This window comes from Halichoerus grypus, chromosome 8 (genome assembly GCF_964656455.1).
Source record: "Halichoerus grypus chromosome 8, mHalGry1.hap1.1, whole genome shotgun sequence".
Classification (NCBI taxonomy): domain Eukaryota; kingdom Metazoa; phylum Chordata; class Mammalia; order Carnivora; family Phocidae; genus Halichoerus; species Halichoerus grypus.
Window position 1 is genome coordinate 83,350,400 of NC_135719.1, and position 19,965 is coordinate 83,370,364.

At 39.3% G+C, this 19,965-nt stretch overlaps 1 long non-coding RNA gene across 2 annotated transcripts in view; it reads left to right on the plus strand.

Moving 5' to 3' along the window:
• Positions 1-19,965, plus strand: part of LOC118536172 (uncharacterized) — a 52,276-nt gene that overhangs the window by 4,767 nt on the left and 27,544 nt on the right. For both annotated transcript variants that reach the window (XR_013440643.1, XR_004917530.2), the window contains exons 2-4: positions 15,353-15,499; positions 16,802-16,899; positions 17,152-17,328. This is a non-coding gene — a long non-coding RNA (uncharacterized LOC118536172). The remainder of the gene's footprint in view (positions 1-15,352; positions 15,500-16,801; positions 16,900-17,151; positions 17,329-19,965) is intronic.

Here is a 19,965-nt window from a genome sequence, read left to right on the forward strand (position 1 = left end):
GTAAGAAGTTGAAAGCAAAAACAAAGTAAAACAAACCTACTTCCTACCACTACTACCAAATATTTCTCCTAAGAAGGACCCTTCTGAATAGGGATGGTTAAGGAAAAAAAAGCCTAAGAAGACTGCACACACCGGAAGGAGACCAGTGAACCTCTGAAGGCACTTCTAGGAAATTCACATTGGAGAGTAATTTTGAGCACGTGACCCAGCTGCTCACTAAGACGTCCTTTCAGTTCCTCAACAACTGTGCTTATGAGTACAGATGACGAAGATGACAGTCGGAGGGGAATTCTTTTCTTATTAAAAAAAAAAAAACACTTCCAAAAGTGCTTTGCAGCTACCAAAGAAACGATTATAGCCCACCGGATGGAAATATTTTTTTTTTTTTGCCTTAGCACCCCAAAAAGACAAGGCAAGTTAAGCCTGGGTGGCATATGGTTTTCCCCAGAGGATGTTCCCTGCAAGCAGAAATGGATCTCTCAGGGCTCTGTCTTGCTGCTGTAGTGGTTACTTTCCGGGAAGCCAAATTCACAAGTAAAATATTTTGGTGGCATAATATGAATATATTGTTGCCCATTGCTGAATTTTGTCATCATGATGATTTTTGTTTGTTTGTTTCACGATCGCTAAGTTCTGCCAAATTTCCAGTGGTAAGATTTATCATCGTGTGACTGACAAGAGATAGAGATGTTCATAGGAGGTTGGAGGTTGGACTGGAATACTACCAATAGCTCCTACAGTTCTGAGATTATATGAAGTCCATACTTTCTGCGGGAAGCAGGGGACTGTGAGTCTGTCATCCTGGCTCCTGAGCTAAACCCACAAAGCCTGACCCCTTGGGGGCTAAATGTTTACGAATATTCCAAGCACAGTCTGCCGTGTGTGTTTCTTAAAGCTCCCAAGACTTCTAGATGATTATTTTTTTTCCATCATAAGCATATGAAGGTGGATTTTTATGGTCTGGGGATTGGCATGAGTTTCATTCATGGTCTGCTCTGCCGTACTCTCTTTAAGAGTTGAAAGTGTATATGTCATCTCTAATTGGAACTCCCGGGCAGAAATGATGCCATCAGGGAACTTAAAATATGTGGCTGTATGAATCACCCCGCAGACCAACCATATTGCTATAAAGCAAATAATTTACATTTAAATAACTTATCTGCATTCACCTAATTTAAAAGTAATCTTTATTCTTTCTCAACTAATCCCCAAACTTATGGACTAGTTTGATCATATTTGTGCAATAAAATTGAAATTTTTAGATATGGTAGGTAATCAATTTTAGTCACCTCATCTGCGTTTCCAATCTCATTACAGATTGCAATTTTCAGTGCAGATTACATGATGACCCATCAGTGGCTTTGTTGTTTCTGAATTACCGATTCCTTGCCTACTGCCAGATAAGAACAAAGCCTATGCATCAGCCTGACAGCTTGCAAACAGAAAATGGGCTTGTAGGATTGGATTTAAATCCCAGGTGTAGGGGATAATTACCACATCACTCATGCAGTAACTGAAAAATGGTATTTCAACAAGAAAAATTACATTCCTTTTATAGTGCCAACAGAAATCATTATTTGAGGCTTCACACTGATTCACTGTATCATTACATGTGCACTGTACTCATTAAATGTAATGTTTGTTGCAACATAAAAAAGTTATTGTTTTAGGTACTTTGGTAGAGCAGGTAGCTTAAATTTAAGGTTTGTGGAACCTTGATGGTATAGAGGTCGTTTGGACTCTAATATATACCGTGCAAGAGAAATGACAATCCCGATGCAGAGCTTTCCAACCGGCTCCTATTACAGAAGGCGTGGATGGATAGCACAAAGAAAACGGAGTATAAATCTTTTGTTTCAAAACCCCAGCCATTTAACCCTACAGTCTGTCCAGAGGAAGAGGACAAATAATGATTCAGATCTCCTCGGCAGAGCGGTGCTGAATAGTGCATATTTTACCATTAGCTTTGGAATCATTGAAGCCCAACATACACAGTCTAAAGGATGGAAGGATGGAGACCATATTCATTTGAAAAATCATTAAAGAAAACAGTGGCAGACACACTGGAAATGCACTCCTCACCGCTGACGTCTGGTCCATCACCCACAAGCTTGCAGTTTTTTCCCAGAGATTGCATGAGCGGCACCACAGTGAAAGCAAGAGCGCAGAGTCTCCGTAGGCGCAGAAGGCTAGTTCTCTTGTACAAAGCTAACTCTCAGCCGACTGCTGAGAGCAATGACCCACGCTGTAAGAATCGGAGCCCTAGTTATGTTTATGGCCAACTGGCTTTCTCATTAGGATGATCAGGACAGTGCAAAAGAGGACCGTGCCCTCAGCTTTGCTGTACTCTTGCATGGACTCCGACGGGAGGCACTGACTATTGGTAGACGATGATAGATGATAGATAGATAGATGATAGTTGATAGAATTTTGTGTCAGCTCATAGCTTCTTTGCCTTGAATTCCTAATTTCATATAATGAACCTAACTCTCTTTCCATGTGTGGAGAACGAGGTCTTTTGTGGAGAGGTTTAAAGCACAAGTGTGAGGAGCTGAAATATGTCTTTCTAATCCTCTCCTCCCCTCACTTCTGTAGTCTTTCCATCTTGACAATCTCTCCAGGATGGCCTGAGACCTTCCCAATGCTGAAGCAGGCTGAGTGGGTGGAAGGTATACAAAGTTCTCTAATTTCTCTCTAGGCTTAGGAAGGTACTTGCAACAACAGACTTATTTTTCTAAGAGCTAGTTCCTGTCCTCTTATATCTTAAGAGAACATTCACCCAACAAACTTCAAAGTGGTGTACACAGATAAGGCCCTTGTGCTCCAAGAGCTTATACTCTAGTTGGAAAGGAGAGACATGAGGGGCACTGGGTGGTGCAGTCAGTAAAGCGTCTGACTTTTGAATTCTGCTCAGGTCGTGATAGTGTTGTGAGACGGAGCCCCGTGACAGGCTTCACGCTCAGTGGGGTGTCAGCTTGAGATTCTCTTCCCTCTGCCCCTTCCCCCACTCACATGCTCTCTAAATTAATTAATTAATTAATTAAATCTTTAAAGAGAGAGACATGGAAGGAAAAATATATACATACAGTAACAAAAGGTCCTAGGTATTAGGAGCTGAATGAGTGACAGGGGCATAGAGCCACAGAAGAGGCAGCAACCCCTGGTTGAAGGAGGCTGCATGCAGAAGCAGGGGAAATAAGGGAAGGAAGCCCTTAAGTACACCAGTGAAATGGCTGAGGGAGCTTCAATAGTAAAATGTTTAGTGGTATGACTGCGAAAGAATGCGCCGCCCTCCGCGATGTAAGGTTTTCAAAGACAGAGACTGGCAATGCTGCTGGTACTTAGCAGGTACTCAATCATTATTAATTTGAACTTTAATCATAATAGAAATAAACATTTATGTGCACTTTTTATGGAAGGCACAGTGCTTAGCACTTAAGATGACTTATCTTGTTTAATTCTCACGCCAGTCCAATGAGGTTATTACCACCCCATTTCAAATAGGTGGAAACCGAGACAAAGAGAGGATAAGTAATCTCCCAAGTGATGGAGCCAGGATTGAACCCAGTCTGCTGTCCCACAGAGCCTATTCTCTTAATCACCACACCAGCCATAATGGCTTCACAGCAGCTAAGAAACCTAAAATTAAAAAAAAAAAAAAGTCTTTTTTTTTTTTTTTTGTTCTCTTGTACAAAGCTAACGCTACCTAGCCCCAGTCATTTACCAACGAAAATCCATCACGGCTACTGAGCAAATACGAGTTGTGTTGATAATCATTTTAGAACAATGACTTGGGATCTGATTGATAGTCATAACGGCACACATCTCAGGTGTGGGTCAAATCTCACATTGTCTTTGAAGAGCATACTCTGAGCTCCAGCTATGCCACTATTGAAATTCTGTGTTGTTGGTGGCATTTCGTTCTATTTCTTGAAATGCAAAGCATAACCTATTCCACCCACTCAGAAACTCAGCAAACCTAAAAAGATAAGTCCCTTTGAAAGATGCCTTAGAGGAATTTTTTCCCCCAGGCTTATCAGGGAGAACAATGTGGGTTTGGTTCTGGATTGGGTGGTCATATTAGAAAATGCATTAAAATGCAGGCTGACAAACAGGACCAAATGCAAAATTACCATTTTGTTCTGCTCCTGACAGCACTGTGGAGAATGGGATTTCTCTGTATTCGTGCCATTGGGGCCTTCCGTGGCATGGTTTAATTGCAGGTCAACATGTGGTTGACCTAGAGATTGTAAGCTGGGTTCAGAAATTAAAACTGACCAGACATGAATGTCATTTCCCACCTGCATAGTCTTTGTAGTTCACAGGCCAAATTTTCCACATGAAAATCCCTGCACCTTCCCAGCACCCAGTCTCTGGTCACACTTGCTCTGCAACTCCTAATGTAGTCAGAACCGGAGCAACCACATTCATCTCAGAATCCCTGTGCAGGGAGGCTGATCAAAAGCCTCCCCTATGTGATTAAATTGGCTGCGCCCAGAGTAAGAAAATCTGCTGTGTATTCTTAAAAGCAATGTGATCAGAGCATGTATGATTTCCAAACTAGCCAGTTATTTTCATTGCAACATGAAAATAAATGGATTTGGTCCCCATCGCGCTCAGCTCTTTCTCCTGGGGCGGGGAGGGCTGCCTGTTTGGCCCCGTGGCATGTCCTTGTGAGGGCAGTGAGAAAGCAGATGCTTACATTACCTGGGACAACTCTCTTTACAAGCCTCTCTTGGTCTAAAGAGCTTTGCTGCTTAATTTTGGTTGTTTTCTGAACATGTTAGATGTTGCCCGTCGGCGCTGCCTCCTGAGGCCTCATTGTTGGCGGCTGGGCTGTGCAACATCTCCGTGCTGGGGAAAGGTGCTGTACAAATTGCACAGAGGATGTCTCATTGTGCGGGAGTCTGAGCCAGGCCAGGAAGATCTCACAGCATTAGCGACTGGCGGGCCTCCAGCCTAGAAGGCAGGAGTGGGAGGTGGGGAGGTGGTACACTCCTCACGCCGGGCGCTAATCAGTGCAATGACTAGTCTGAAATCACACAGGAAGGAAAAGGCATGCACAGAGCAAAAGGAAAGGCATGCACGGAGTTAAGAGGGATTCAGAAATCATTTGTGTGCCTTCCACACTGCACTGCTGTATCTCTTCTTTCTTCGTGAAAGTGGCAAAATAAAATGCCTTTATGTTGTTCATCATGGGCAGGAGGTTTTCCTTCCCTGTTTGTGATCCTGTGGTAAAGACATGCTTCCATTATGTATTTTAACTTCTCCTCATGAAACACTCTTGGGGGAAAAGGGACAATGAAGTCTGTCCCCTCTGGGCAAGACCAAACCTGGAAATGGAGACGGAGAAGTTAACTGCCTGTTCTGTGTTTGCATGTGGCAAATGTTGCCACGTACCTTCTAAGAATTTCTTCAGCTTTGAATTGCTCAGCAGTGTAAATGTGAGTAAGTTATTAGATCTTTGAAAGTCAAATACAAATCCATTGCAGTTTTCGGAATTCTGGGGCAGCCAATACAGCCATATCAGACATATTCATTGCTTAATCCAAGACCTGAAATTTAAATTTTTGTAGTTCCTTAAGTCAGATACTTCATAGGACAGTCTCTGGGGATGATCTATGGCCAGTGATCTTATTTCTGAACTTTTCCTAACTGTTCTTTTTTTTTTTTTCAAGATTTTATTTATTTATTTGACAGAGAGAGACACAGTGAGAGCAGGAACACAAGCAGGGGGAGTGGGAGAGGGAGAAGCAGGCCTCCCGCTGAGCAGGCGCCCGATGCGGGGCTCGATCCCAGGACCCTGGGATCATGACTTGAGCTGAAGGCAGATGCTTAATGACTGAGCCACCCAGGCGCCCCTTCCTTACTGTTCTTAAACCCAAAGTCTCAGTAGAATTGCTCTAGGGCTGTTCTTTCACTCAATTATTGTTTATTCATCAGCTAGCTTCATGCTGGATGCTTAGGGGGAAGATGAACAGTACGTGATTCTCCTTTCAATCATTTTATAATCTTGTGGAGGTTATCAGCCTCCCAAACTGGCTATAGTATCAAAAAGATCTGAATTACACACCCCGGAAGACCGAGGTCATTTTAGCGGAAGTGACTACAGAAAGATTCCTATAGAACGTGCCTTTGAGTCAAGTCTTACTGGAAGGGTAGAATTTTGAAAAGCAGGGATAAGGAAAAGAATTATAGGCGGGTGAAAAAGAAAAGAAAACTGGAGCTGGCTGGAATGTAGGCTATATGTTCAGAGGGAGTGGAAGAGGGTTATCCAATGCCAGCTTATATTTCATTTGATAGGGGACAGGTATAGAGGATACTGGCTATTGCTCTGGAGGGTTCTATAAGCAAGTAATATTTTAGGAAGATATACGTGGAACTAGAGGCGGGGGGGCGACTCGGGGCACTTGATATTCCAGGTAAAAATAACAAGAGCTCACATGAGAGTGGGAGCATTGCAGAAGAAAGACACACAAATGGGAGAAACTTGGGATGTTTTCTGAACCCTGTGCCAGATGTTACAAACAGCCAACAGAACTCTGAACCATACCCAATAGAAAGCAGGAAGAGGATGACAAAAAAGAAAAAAAAAAAGCAAGACAAAGAAAGAACAGAAGGAGGATTCAAATCAGCATTGAGTTTATCAAGGGACCAAAAAGAAGGATTTTTTTTTTTTCAAATAGGAGCTCAAAGTCAATAATATCAAATGCTATAAGGTCAATGATAAGAATGAGACACAGACATTGGGATTCAAAATCAGGAAGTAGTTGTTCACTGCCAAGAGAAGAGTTTCAGATTACAAACATTAAGGGGTGAGAGATGGTAGGGAAGTAGACTCATAGCTCTGTCTTTAACATATTTTCTAATGTAACTTGGTGGGGATGTTGGAAAAATAGTGACTAATACACAGATGATGGCAATGTAAAATAGGCAAAAGCTTTCTGGAGAGCATTTTGGTCATATGAACTTGAAATGGGAATCTCCTTTGATCCTGTAATTACATTTTCTATGAATCTATTTTAAGGAAATATTGTTGATCGTTTAAAAAATTATCTACAGGATGTTTATTACAAGTCTTTATATAATGGTAAAAAATTGAAGTAAACTAAATGAATTCTGATAAATCCACTATAGGACATAGAACTATATATCCCTATGAAAATGTGTCATATTAAAAAAAAGCTTGTGGTATAGAAAAGAGTTTATAATTTTTGTCTGTTATTAAGTGAATTAAACAGGTAATAAACAGGAAGCAAGGTGTGATTTCATTTTCAAGTGTAATTATATATACCACAAACACATTTTATTTGTAAATGCATATGTGTACAATCCACAGTCCTACACAGGTGTGTACAGTTATGTGTACATACAGATAAACATGTAGTTATACATGTACACAATGATAGATACAGCCAGATATTTTTGTTTATCTGTTCAAACCCATTTTATACACTTGGTCTACTTTGCTCTCTGCCTCCTGCTCTCTGATATATTTGGGTCACCTCCATAAGCTCCCCTGTGCTTTGGGTTAGGAAGGTGGGACAGTAAGGCAGGAGAGTGGAGGGAGCAAAGGGAGTGAGCGTCTGCATATGTTTCCCCAACTCCATCCCAGTTTGGTTATCTTGGTCTCTTTGGATTCCCCAAACAAAGTACTCAACTCCCAGCTACATCGGGTTCTTCCCTACAAGATTCTCTCCTTCTGGGTTCCAGTACTCTTGCTTTGCTTCACTTCTTCTGGGCCAGAGCTGATCACAGATAGATAGCAGATATGATGCATTATCCCTTATGGCTCCCCTATGTCTTGTCCACACTTAAAAAATGTCCCTTTTTTGAATTTGCTTTATTCCAATTTGAGTTTGCCTGCTTTGAGTGGGACAATTGTCTGGCTTGTGCTGCTATAACTTTAGGAGCCCTCTTTAAGAAAAATAAACAAATTTATAAATATAAATTTAGGTATGAGAAATAATATTTAGAATGAGAATGAGAAAATCAATTACAACACAGTATGAATTTCAAAAATAATTTATATGGCAAAGTTTCCTGAATCAAAAAATGTTCCTATGAATTAATCTTATGACAGAGCTCTATAATACAATTTTTTCAATATTGGTTTCCCATATATTCTGTTTCTTTATACGAAAACAATTTAGTAAACTTGTCATCAGTAGAGAGAATACAAAAATGAGTTGCTTTCCTCTAGCATGGATGAAAATGTTTTAACTGATAGTTTAGAAAAGTTCATTGAAGTTTTACAACTTACTATTGATAAGTTCATGTCAATTATTAGAATGTTGTTAAATTTGGGAAAAATTATTTCTAGTATAATTCATATAAGTTCTAAGAGGCATTATTGAGTATATTCCTGTCAGAAGAGGACTTTCATTTTGACCACTCATCAATGAGATCAAATTCTCTTTTATTTATAATTTTATTCATCAAATTCCTGGAAGAACTTTCCACAAATTGACTTCTGGTTCTGCACATTTTAAATCTTGTTTCTCCTCCTCTATCTACATTGTTGTAGTATCAGGCATCTAGAAAACATTCATCTCAAGATATGACCTCTGGCCCTGCACCTTTGTCTCCCAGCTCTGGCTGAGTTGGCACAGTAGGTAGGAGGAATATCCTGGAACTGATGCCTACCCTGAGATGGCTGGCAGTAGCCCCATATATATGTAACAGCAGACCACAGAAGTATATCTCACTAACCCTAACTTTTTCCAGGTCAACTTTCCCCTAATTGTATCTTTAAAATCCCTGTGTCTTCTCCAAGGCCACCTGAGCCAAGGGAAAGGGAAGTATGTTGGAGGGGATATTGGAGTTGAAAGAGAAGATGGTCTTAAATAACAGGGGTTAAAATATATTATACAAAAACACGTTACCATAAGCATACATTGGAAGAGACTCATGAAGGTTCAGGGCCGTGAAAGATAAGTTTCATCAGTAAATCTACTTCTGGATATATTCAAGCTGCCTCATCTTACATGCTCTCCTTCCTTCTCTTATCCCCCATATCTAGCTCCTTACATTCCATGCACTATAGGCAGAATTAATCCCTCATCTCTCCTTCTATAATATTCCTTGAAGAATCTTCTCTAAGTACTTTCTCATTATAGTACTGTTAACGGTTTAAAAGTCATTTGCCTATAGATCTTCATTTTGATTTAGTTATAAAGATATAGAACCAGGCAATTGATGAAACATACCTACAAATACAAGTTCAATAAATGTTTTCTTTTAAGTTATTGACTAATTAATAAAAGGTGATAAGATAAATAATAGTAAAAAAGAAAACAAAACTGATAGGCGAATTCTAAGCATGGCTACAGAATGGAAGGAAATTGTAAGAGGATAAAACAAATCCTCAAGAAACAGAGAAAAGATGCAGTGGAGAAGAGGAAAGTTAAGTAAGCTCCTAAAAGATGCCTTCAGTCTTTTTAGTAAAATAAGGAGGTAAGTCATCAGTTGAAATAAGGGGATATAACTGAGATTTGATGTGTAGGAAGCCAACCAGTTGGAAAAAATACTAATAGAAGTATATTATGAAATCAAAAAGGTATAAACCATAGGATAAACAAAGAATAAACAATAGATGAAACAGCTATTGTTGAAACTCACAACCTGAGTTACAGTTTATAGTTGTAACTCACTCAAAATCTGTAATTTTTTTTTTTACATAATTCTGTCCTTTGTACAAATCTAGTTTGCCAATCCAGGCACTACTGTTAGAGATTATCAGAATGTTTCCTTGGAGAATTCAATCTCCTGAACCATTACCAAGAGAAGCAGGGCTCTCCATCAAATTTCTTGACAGCATCACGTGGGCCAAAAAAATTTATGTACAAACTCAATCCTGCCCGCAGGCAACCAGCATGTAACCTTTACTTCAGATCCATTCAACATCTATAAAAGCTATGAAGAAGGATGCTGTTTCCTCCCCATCACCTCTAATGAACTTCATTGCAAATCCACAGGTGAAGCCAGGGGAAGCTGGGGAATTGCACTATTGTGGGTTTATTAAATATGTTAATTTGTTTATGTCAGAGTGATATATTTATTATTCTAAAACTAACATGATTAGCCCTCAATAAGGGTGACATGTGTCAATAGAGGGAATGCCAAATTAAGAATTGATGGGTTAAAAGAAAAACAATTAAGAATGCAGTCAATTGATCTGATTTGCACAGGGCCTCTGACCAATGAAGATGGAAAGCAAGGGGCAGTAATGATAAGGCAAGCTCCCATACCAACACTTCTTACCTGTCTGATTGCAGATCTGATTACAAATCCCCTGACTGATAGACACCACCATTCTGCTAGAGGAATGCATCATGCCTTAGCCTGTGGGGAAGAGAGATTTGATTTCATTGTTACACTTATTAGAGAACTAACTTCATTTAACAGCATTATCAACAGAAACTAAGTGCAAAGTGTGTATAGACAACTCCATCAGGCCTTGTAAAACAGTCATAGACTAATAGCTTCAAACAAATCCTTCAAAACAAATGTGTAATCCAGGATTCAAAGCAGATATGGAGTTTTTTTTTTTTTAAATATTTTATTTATTTATTTGTCAGAGAGAGGGAGTGCGCACAAGCAGGGGGAGCGGCAGGCAGAGGGAGAAGCAGGCTCCCCACTGAGCAGGGAGCCCAATGCAGGACTCAATCCCAGGACCCTGGGATCATGACTTGAGCCGAAGGCAGACACTTAACCGACTGAGCCACCCAGGCATCCCTGGAGTTTAATTTTAGTAATAAATCTGGTGCTTCCAGCTTGTTCTCCAGAGTCACAAGTAGATACTTAAGAGGAAGAGAAGGGGAGATTTTACATAGGATGGGCCATGAAATGCTTCTTTTCCATATGGTATTAAATCTCACACCCAAGTAGTATGGACTCCTCTCATCTCTTCATTAAGGAGGGAAAACAACTGAACTGCCCACTGTGAGATGGGGACTCTTGCTGAGCTTCAGACTATGCTAAAACACTCACAATGAAGATATTCCTACATTCTCAAGGGAAACTGGGCCTGTGTCTAAGTGACCCTTTCTCAACATGTTTCTCCTACTGTTTAACCTGAACCTCCTATTGTTTCAGTTTAATCCCAATTATCCTGGTTCACTCCCCAGTGGCCACACTGACTAAAGGTAATGCTACCTCTGGAAATGAACTTGCAGTCCTGGATAGGCAGGTTTATCAAGGCTGCTAGTGAAGGAGAGGAGATAAAATAAAATGCCTCAGGAGGCCACAAATGGGGTTCAAAATCCAATAGAAGTGACATTACACATTCAGTATTTATGAGAAATGAGCTAAATAAATAAAAACTCTAAATGTTTCAGTGTGGGTGAATAGAGGACTGAGGAAATAGAAGTTAGGCTGTAAACTATATATCTGAACACTTCATAATGATTCCTTGAACATTTCCTAGAATTGATAGTTTTTAAGTTCATGGGAAGGAGGTGTAAGATGTAAGGGTCATATGGATTTATTGATAATTATTAGGCGTGATGAATTTATTACCTTATTGTCTATAGTTGCTAGACCAGTGAACAAGAGAACTTCTAGTTCTGGATGATTACCAGGTCTCTGAGCTCACTACTTGTTGGATAATTGTGGGATGGTGAAGACTTGGTCTCATCCACTACTTGGTGGATAATTGTGGGATGGAGAAGACTGAAAGGGACGAAGTTAAGAGGGAAAAGAATAAATTAAATTTGAGATATTGTGAGCTATCCATGCAGAGATATTGGGTAGATAATTGGATATGAAAATGTGGAGATCAGTAGACAAGTTTGAGTTGGAGAAATGCATTTGGAAAAAGGTAGATGGGGAAGTAGAAGAACAAAGTAAATAGGGAGGTAGGAGAAAAATTTGGATCATGTGGTGTCCTAGGAGTCAAGAAAAATGTTTCAAGAAGGTTATGTTCTAGCAAATGTGTTGAGTGGTGCTAAAGAGTTGAGTAAGATGAAGAATGAAAAGTTCCTTTAGGTTTGGAGATGTGGTATGATCTAGTGAGATGCTATGGGAAAACACCTTCAACCTTTTATTTTCTTATTTGTAACTTCAGTTTCTTAGCTGTTACCTGCAATGACTACAGATGTAGTTTTATCAAAATTTATACCTGGCTGTTTTTTTTTTTTTTTTTTGCAGAATATCCCCATTTGCCTGAGGAAAATTCATGCCTTAATTATTTGGAGCATCTCCAAGGATGCTGACATTATCTATGAATCAGTACTGGCCATTCCTTGCCAGCAGTGGGAATGGAAATCCATCACACCCACTGCCAATGAAACATGACAGTGGTGCACAACACTGAAGACCTGATTGCTGTGGTGACGTGTTTTTGACTAGAGTCAGATAGACTCCTCTGTTATATTCAGTTGGGAATACATCTTGATAAAACCACTTGGACACCAAAGTGTATATAATGTAGTGAGGCAGTCCTATCAACCCACACACAGTTACTCCTATCCTCAGCACACGTCTTCAGGGTGGCTGGATTTAGCATGGGCTCTGGTATCTTCCATTGCTCCAGCTGGCAAATATTTTTCCTTTATGCATCACTACCTGGATTCCTCCTTCCATTTTGGGAAGCTCCACCTCAGGGGCTTCTCATTGTCCTTCCAGCTATCGACTTCTTTCACTGCCTTGCCAGTGCATGAGACATAGGTGAATATAGCAGAAGCTCAATGGAGGACAGGAATCATGTTCCCCAGGAAACCATTCAACCCTTTGCAAATCAATGGATATAAACAGGGAGGGTGGAGCCTATGCAATTTCACCGGCAGAAGAGCTTGACCCCTAACCTAAGACACCCTGTTATGTACATTCACATCACTTCTATGAAGTTTGAAAAGGTTCTAATAGAATCATTTTAAGATAAATCTGATCCTCTGACCCTCAGAGATGTTAAATAATTTTTCCAAAGGCACACAGCACATGAGTGGACAAGGTGTAACTTGAATCTAGACCAAACTGACTTCAAGACTGTATTCTTTCTTTCTCTCTCTCTCTCTCTCTCTCTCTTTTTTTTTTGTAATGTCTTAATGAGGTACAGTTGTCATTGTCATGCAATATATCACATTTAATGTGTAAATTTTGATAAGTTTGAACATATTGTATACCCATGAAAGTATCACCACAGTCAAGAAAATGAAGATATATGCCACCAACAAACATTTCTTTATGCCCTTTTATAATATTTCCCCCTTTCCTGTCTCTGACACTCTAACCCCAGACAACCACTCATCTATTTGCTGTCACTGTGGATTAATTTGCATCTTCTAGAATTTTATATAAGTGAATATTTATAGTACATACTCTTTTTCTCTAAATTTCTTCACTCAGCATAATTATTTTGAGGTTTATTTATATTGTTTTGTGCACTAATAGTTCATTCCTATATACTGCCTAATAGTGTTCTATTTTACAGATATGCCGAATTTTATTTATTCGTTCACCAATTGATGGATATTTGGGTTGTTTCCAGTTTGGGGTTATTACAAATAAAGCTGCTCTGGACATTCACATGCAATGTGCAATCTTTGTAGGACATATGCTTTCATTTCTCTTGGGCAATACTGTACGTACATGTTTACTATTTTAAGAAACAGCAAAACTTTTTCAGAGTGGTTCTACTATTTTCCATTTACTCTGAGCATGTGAGAATTCCAGTTCCTCCACATCTTCACCAATATTTGGTATGATTAGTGTTATAACAACCTAGCTGGTCTTGTTGAGGTATCTTATTATGGTCTTAAATTATGTTTCCCTAGTGACTAATGATGCTTAGCATCTTTCTTGTGTTTTTATTTGCTATCAGTGTATCTTCTTTGAAGAAGTGTCAGTTCTTGTGCCCATTTTTTAAAAATTTGGTTGTCTATCATTGAATATTAAGGGTTCTTTGTATATTCTGAAGACAAGTTCTCTTTACCAGATATATGATGTGCAAATATCTTCTACCAGTCTGTGTCATACTTTTTCATTTACTTACCAGTGTCTTTCAAAGACTTTCATTTTTCTAACAGTGTCTTTCACAGATTAGAAATGGTTAATTTTGATAAGTCCAATTTATCAATGTTTTGTTTATTTCATGCATCATGCTTTCGGTGTCTAGCCAATGAAATCAGTTTGACTTAAGGTCACAAAGAATTTCTCCCATGAGTTCTAGAGGTTTTATAATTTCAGCTTTCACATTTAGATGTATGATCCATTTGGAGTCATTGTTGTTTATAGTTTAACGTATGGTTTGATGTTCATTTGTTTTGCTAATGGGTATCCTTTTGTTCCAGCACAATTTGTTAGAAAGATTATCCATACTCCACTGTATTTGGCTTTGGTACTTTCCACATATGTATGGGTCTATACTGGCCTTTCTATTTGTTCCTTCACTCTATTTGTCTACATTTAAGCCAGTTCTAAAGTCTTGATGACTAGCTTTTACTAAGTCTTGAATTCAGGTATTGTTAGCCTTCTGATTTTTTTTTTTTTAATTCTTCCAAGTTTGGGCTACTCAAGGCCTTCTACATTTACCATGGGACTTTTAGAATCAATTTATTAATTTCCTTAAAAATCTGGCAAGATTTTGATTGTAATAGTGTTGAATCTATAGACCAATTTAAGGAGAACTCCTATCTTAACAGTATTGAGAATTCCAACCCATAAAGGTGGTTATCTTTCATTCAGCTTCACTTTAACTTCACTACATAATGTTTTATAGCTTTTAGTTTAAAGATTTTACATATCTTTTGTCAAATTTATCCCTAAGTTTCTCATATTTTTGGATATTATTATAAATGATATTTAAAATTTTAATTTCCTATTGTTGCTAGTATATAGAAATATAATTGTGTATACTTGATCTCATATCCTGCAATCTTGTTAAGCTCACGTATTAGTTCTAGTATCTTTTTAGATATTCTGTACTTTTTCTACATAAATGGTAATGTTGTTCGTGAATAGAGTTTTACTGCTCCTTTTCAATTGGATGCCTGCTATGTCTTTTTCTTGCTTTATTACACTGGCTAAAGCTTGTACTCCTGGCCCTTCATTTATTCATTTAACAAATATTGTTTTGATTGCCTATTATATACCAGCCATGATTTGAAGTAAGATGAATGCAGTATGAATAAAACAGGAAGGATATGTATTATCATGTAGCTTACAACAATTGTGCAATTGCTTAAGAAAATAGATGTATTTGAACATAAGTGCTACTATGAGCGAGGAATAGCTAATGAAAATAGGAATATTTAGCCTAAAAAAAACAGACAAAAGGGAAAATAATTATGCCTTCAAATATGCAAGGGACTATTTTGCAGAAAAGGATTAATTTTTTTCCATATAATTCCAGAGGACTTAACTAGGATTAATGATGGAAAGTTGAGAAGAGAAATTTAAGAATTTGCTGCCATAAAAAACCATTTGATATTGAAACAAGTTGCCTTCTGAGAATCTTTCTGCGAGAAGTTTATGAAGAGGCTGGATAATCTTTTATTAGGTATGCCATAGAGAAGCATCATTCTCAGGTAAAAGACACAGCTAAAGGATTACCAGAGTGATTTCCAATTTAAATAATCTGAAATTCTATAGATATAAAGATGAATGGGATGTGGCCTTTGTATTATGTTTACAATCCCATTGGAAAGAAAAACAGCTTTATAATATAAACAACTCAATTCAAATTGTGGTTCAAGAAACCAAATGAAGATACTTACAAAGTAGGGTGCAATTAATGGCTATATAAATGGTACAAATTATATATTCAGCAAGAATTGTCCAGACATTTGTTGTCAAACCAAATTTATAAATGGCAATTGTAATCCCATTATTCTTTCACATATTCCAATTTCTTTCCAAACTTCCTATTTGCCTTCTTTTGAGTATCATTTCCTCTTCTTTATTTGGTTCCTACTTCCTAATTCCTCCCTCAATATTGATCTTAAATCCCAAGAGCATCCTTCATGACGATCCCCTCAAAATTCCAGTCCTCTAGTAATTCTCTTTTCTCATTGATTGTTTACACTTCAGTTAGATCATCAGGAGAGAAAATAAGTCTTACATCACTAAGTAGATCTGATCCCTAGACTAGCATTCACAACGTGCACTCAATAAATGGGAGCTAATATTAACAATGATAATAATGCAAAGAAGAACAGGGAGGGAAGCTACGATGATAACTTCAGGTAGTATAGTCAGAAAATGTTTTTTAGAAGAGTTAAGATTTTACCTCCTACTTTTCTCCTGACTCACTGATACATTTGCTCATTTTATAAATACGCATTAATGTCTTGTAAGTCACACCTTGCCAGAGACTGGGACACAAAAAAAAGGATAAGACAGGCATGGCTTCCCCACTCTGGAACTTATACTCTTATTATAGAAGTAAGAAAAAAAGGCAAATAAGCACCAATAAATAAATGAATTAAAAATTACAAAAGGAATGAACTAGAGACTAATTTTATGTAGAATGATTACGAGCAGGCTTTCTAAAGAGCTGATACGCAAACAGTGTTGGGAGCAAGGAAGTGGGGGTACATTTTAAGAAGAGGAAAAGAGCTCCTGCAAAATTTGTTATGTGAGAATGACCTTATTTTGTTCTAGGAATGAGCAAAAAATCATGTGGCTGGAGCAAGGGGGAGCATAGGATGAGATGAGCTTAGCAAGGTAGACAGATCCAGGTCATGCAAGGCATTGAGGGCTAATGGGGAGGGGCTTCAGATTTCATTTTAAGTATAAGGAAAGACATTAAAGGATTTTAAGCAAGAGTGTGACATGATATGCTCGTTTATATTTTTTTTAGAACATTGGTTGCTCTGTGGAAAATGGATTGACAAGAGTATGGAGTCAGAAGGTGGTTGGCAGTAACTCAGAGAAGAGATGATACTTGCCTGAATAAGGGTAAAGTAGCAGAATTGGAGAGAACTCAACCATCTCCCAATCTTCCATTCTGCAATCTGATGTGGCCCCTTTAGCAGCCCTTTGAGCTTTAAGAATACTGGAATTCTGCTCTTGTAAGCCTCAAATCAAACCTGGAAAGAGTACCGCTTTTTTTTTCCCCTTAGGAAACTCATTGTTCTCTATTTGGATGCTGTTTTATTTATGGTGGCTTGGAAGAGGGCTGCTGATGAATGAAGTTTATGAATGTTCTAGGTCTCCGCCAGCCACACTGGTGACACCTCAGGTGACCCTCCACAACACAGCTGTCTGCTTCTCTGTCAGCAGCGGTCCCTGCTCCTCTGCAATGTCAAGAAGCTCTAACCGCCATAGGATCTAGCCTGGCATGTTTGCTTTATTAAGAAAAACAGTTGAGACACTTTGTTATTAAAGGTAAACAATCTGGCCAGGAGAGTGACTCATCATGTATAGATGGACGGCAGGCTAGATCCCTAGATACCACATGGATAAAAAAATGAATTCCATAGCTTCTGGAACATTGTCTCCTCCCCTAACATAATGTTGGGATTTGAGCAGAGGCAATTCTAAAAGGGCAGGAAGGCCACACACTTTGGCGTAGGCCTGCTTCTACAACTGGGAAATACGTTGGCCTTCTGACAAAGGGTTCATTCATCCCACTTGCTTCAGGTCCAACCTCAGTCCCATTGGCTGCCTTGGAATCATAATCAGCAGGGCTGGGCCCATGTTTATCCTCATCCACTACCACCTATGCTGCTTGCAAAGTAAATAAGTGGCACATAGTCTATGCCACTTGTGCCTGGGTTTTAGCTTACCAAAGTATTCAGATGCCAGGAGGCGGAGAAACTGCCCCATGCCTCCCATGATAGATGGCTGCCAAGTCAGAAACCTTGTAGTAAACCCAACAAATTGTGTGCAGGTGTTTGTTTGTTTGTTTGTTTATAAAGTAGGCTCCACAACCAATGTGGGACTTGAACTCATGACCCTGAAATCAAGAGTCACACACTCTACTGACTGAGCCAGCCAGGTACCCGTGTGCAGGTGTTTGAAAAATCATGCGGCAAAGGTTTGTTCACCTGCATCTACTATCACCTCCTGGTTCCTCACACACAAAAGAGAAAATCTACCTGCTAAGCTTTTACCACTATGACTATAGCCACACGGACAGACGGAATAGGATTCCTTGCCCTCTTCTGTTTTTCTCTCACATGATGGGCACATTTCTGCTTAGTTAGCTGCTTCAAAACTGGGCCTCCAGGAGGTCTATAACAGCTCACATCCAAAAGAAGGTGAGCAGAAACTGGACTTTGAAAAAATGCATTCAATTCAAAACCTGTTCTTTAGTGGACGTGACAACATACAAGGAGGAGGCTGCCCGGCTCTTTTAAGAAAGGTGTCTTCGTTCTTAAAATCATGAGAAAGGGGTGGACCCATGACCGTCTCTGGACATCCTGCCTGAACAGGATGCTTGGAGTGGCTGTAGCAGCCTCAGGACTGAGAAGGAAGCAGGCCAGAGCTGATTAGAAAGGTGGACAGACAGGGTTCTGAGCATCTTCGAGTCTATCTAGGAGATACTAGACTCCTTTTCTTTCAGACTCCTTTTATGAGAGATAAGCTCCCTATGGTTGAAGCCAATTGTTACCTCAGCTTTAGGTTGTCTACCTGGTTTAGTGGGCGAGAGAAGATTCCCTTGGTGTTTCAGAAGGGCTTTGGGCTCCTGAAAGTCTACTCAAAGAGTAACCTCAACATTTTAAAATGTAGAGGGACTGAGGCAGCTGAGGGATGCTCCTAGTGACACTAATGTGTCCTGATAGCACATGGCTCCCCATTTCTCAGCTGATTTGCAGGAGGCCTTGACCTTCTCAGGGAAGATCAGGGGCCACTGCTCTGATGGTTCTCTAAGTCTCCTCTGATCTTGGAGTATGTTCTCTTACAGACTCTCTCCATTTCTTGGTGTTTTATGTTTTCTGCTCACACAAACTCCACTTGTTAATGGGAAAAAGATTCAAAAAATATTAAATCTTAGCATTCAGAGAATGTTTAGCATTGCCATGGCATATACGCTATATATGTGTATGTGTTTCTGATTCATATTTACCCTTTTGAAAATTTGACGTCATACTGTATCTGTAGTTTTATATCCCATTATTTGAACTCATGACTCTATTTATTATGAGCATCTCTACCTATTACTAAATGTATTCTTAAAGCTCAAAAAAATACCCTTTGGTCTGGGCAATGCCTCCAAGGTATTCCAGTGTGCAGTGAAGGTACTTGAGATGAGGCAGATAATTTCCTTCTTAATTTTTTTAAAACTCTATTTCTCAGTACCACTTCTAGATTTAATCTTGACAAAGGGATGAATGACTCTGAAGGCTGAGCTGCTAGGCCATGTTCTCTCTACTTAGGAAGATAACATGCTCTAACCAATGGGGAGACAGTCTGCCTGTACTGACCACATGACTCTGTGGAGCTCTGCACAGCACAGTGCTTGAGAGCATGGCCACAGGGTTTCTGCCCACCCCACCGCCCCACCCGTTCCTGGTTGCCTCTGAGATGAACTTAAGCAGGCCATTTAGCCTCTCTCATTCTTCTTTTCCTCATTTGTAAAATGAAAATAAAAATAGAAGTAATTCCATAAGGTTGTGGTGGGAACACAAGAGCCTAATTCTGAACTGAGAGCAGGCCCTCAAACGTGAGCTACGTTTACTATTGTTATTAAAGTTTTAAGGGTTTTACCATGAGTTTATACTTACCTCCTGTCATCTAACTCTCCTTTAAAAAAGCAGGAATTAAAGATTCAGCAGGCATATTTTTCATCTCAGCCTCACTCAGGTGACCCTCTTCTAGAATGTCTTCATGCCTCAGACTCTCACCATGTGTAAACCCTCACCATTCCCAGAGTACAACAGACCTTTCCATCCGTGATTTCATAATCCCTGTCCACACGTGATTTCTTCTGCTTGAATGCCCACCCCCTCACTTCTTCACCCACCCGCCAAATGCTTGTTCTTCCTTTAATATCTCCTCCTCTGGGAAGCCCTTGCCCAA